We start from the raw sequence: 2,223 nt of genomic DNA, 5'->3' as shown, positions 1-2,223 counted from the left end.
AGGACTTCTGAGTTACCTGAAAAGCAGTAATTATCTGATTCACGAACAAATGGAACAACAATTCGTTAGTGAACTGGGCCGCGCTTTGTGGTTTTGACTCAAAAAGATCCGGTTCATAAGAGTCATTTGTTAATGAAGCCGACTACACTGACACACTGCGTGCGCGTGCAACCATCGTGCACAGTTTATTAAAAGACGTGTTTTTGCCATTATTTTGCATTACTCTGTCATCACCGCGGCTGAAAGGTAGCACATGAAACTGCTTACATTTATATTTTATTCTGTGATAACTCTGGGGTGGCATAGCTTTTTCTTAGGGTGGCAGTTGCCACCCCGATAGATCCACCCCTGAGCGCCACCATGGCCTTATGTAGCCTTGCCACTGATGTGATGTGATGAGAGTGAAGGAGAGTGAGGATAAATCAAATCAGCTTTAGCTTCAGCTATCAAAAACATTAACTGTGATTACGTTGAATGTGATTAATGTAATGTCATTATATGTTAAATACAGTCCCAAACACTCTGATTTGGTCTCACTATAAACTATTTAAATATATGTCTCTCTGAGCACCAGATGATCTTACCTCAAATTCTCCAGTTTACAGTGAGGATTCTCCAGTACATCAGAGAGCAGCTTCACTCCCGAGTCTCCTAGTTTATTCCCAGACAGATCCAGTTTTCTCAGGTGTGAGGGGTTTGATCTCAGAGCTGAAGCCAGAGCAGCACAACCTTCATCTGTGACGCCACAATAACTCAACCTGTAGAGAACAATGACACACTCTTCACTTTCTCAGTAGCCCATATGTGTTTTAAAGATTACTAATAAAGCATCTCTGCATGATATAATGTAGCTGTTATTCATCTAATCAGATTTGCACTAACAGTGTTAAAGATGAAGACAGACACCGAGAAAAGATTAATTTGATCAATATAAATGTGAATTAAATGATATTTCTCTTCAGATATCAGAAATTAATATTCTTCATTTTGCTCGTCTTTCTGCGCCTATTTTTTCATCATGTTTATTGTTAGTGTAGGTTTGCTTGTATACTATTTTTTTATTTCATTAGTTTACTTTTGGTCTGACTATAAGCTATTTAAAAATATGTCTCTTTGCACCAGTTCATGTGACTATCAGAGATGAACTTACCTCAATTCCTCCAGTTTAAAGTCAGGATTCTCCAGTTCAGCAAAGAGTGGATTCACTCCTGAGTCTCCTAGATTATTCTCAGACAGATCCAGTTTTCTCAGGTGTGAGGGGTTTGATCTCAGAGCTGAAGCCAGAGCAGCACAACCTTCATCTGTGACACCACACTTCCACAACCTTTAGAGAACAATGACACACTCTTCACACTCTCAGTAGCCCATATATATTTTAAAAGATTATTAATAAAGCATCTTTGTATGATATAATGTAGCTTATATTCATGTAATCATGTTGTTATGTCCTGGGGATGTATAATATACATGTATGTTTTGGGGTGTGTTTTGCCACTTGCTTTCTGTCTCTCTCCCTTACGCTGCTTGCCGTGCAGTTAATTAGCAGCAGCTGATGCTTGTGCTGCAAAGAACAACCACTATAGCTGTGTCCCATCTCAAAGTCTGCATCCTTCGAAGGCTGCATTCGAAGACCGAATGTGCCATATTAGTGCAACGAAGGCTGTCCCAATTTGAAGGCTCCTTCAAATGCGGCTTGAAATTGTGTTCTTCGCACAAAAACACTTCAAAGTGGTTTAAATCATTAGTTCTCAACTCCAGTCCTCAGAACCCACTGCTCTGCACATTTTGTATGTCTCTCTTATCTGTTAATTTCATGGAGGTCTCACCTAACGAGTTGATGTTCTAAATCAGATGTGTCAAATAAGTCCTGAGGACTGGAGTTTGTCCACTGGTTTGAATGTTGACATATCTTACTTAGAAGCCAATTAATAAATAGTTTATACTTTTTTATTATGTACATAAATGGACAAGGGTGAAAATATTTAGACAGGTTGTGAATCCTCTTTTGTTTCCAGACAGTTAAATTTAACTTTTAAAAAAGTCCAGTACAAAAGTTACTGTTGCATGTTTAGTTATATTTACTTATATTTTGATGTTTCATTAAAGTAATGTGTTTGTTACATTAATAAGATGTAAAGAACGCCGGTCACTTTAAGAGTTCGGAATGAGTAATGACGTTGATGATAGAATGTTTTCACGCAGTTCAGTGATGTGAGGGAAGTT

Source organism: Sinocyclocheilus rhinocerous, unplaced genomic scaffold (genome assembly GCF_001515625.1).
Source record: "Sinocyclocheilus rhinocerous isolate Xijiao unplaced genomic scaffold, SAMN03320098_v1.1 scaffold1229, whole genome shotgun sequence".
In the NCBI taxonomy this organism is placed as follows: domain Eukaryota; kingdom Metazoa; phylum Chordata; class Actinopteri; order Cypriniformes; family Cyprinidae; genus Sinocyclocheilus; species Sinocyclocheilus rhinocerous.
The sequence above is the reverse complement of the archived record's forward strand: the minus strand, read 5'-3'. Positions refer to the sequence as shown.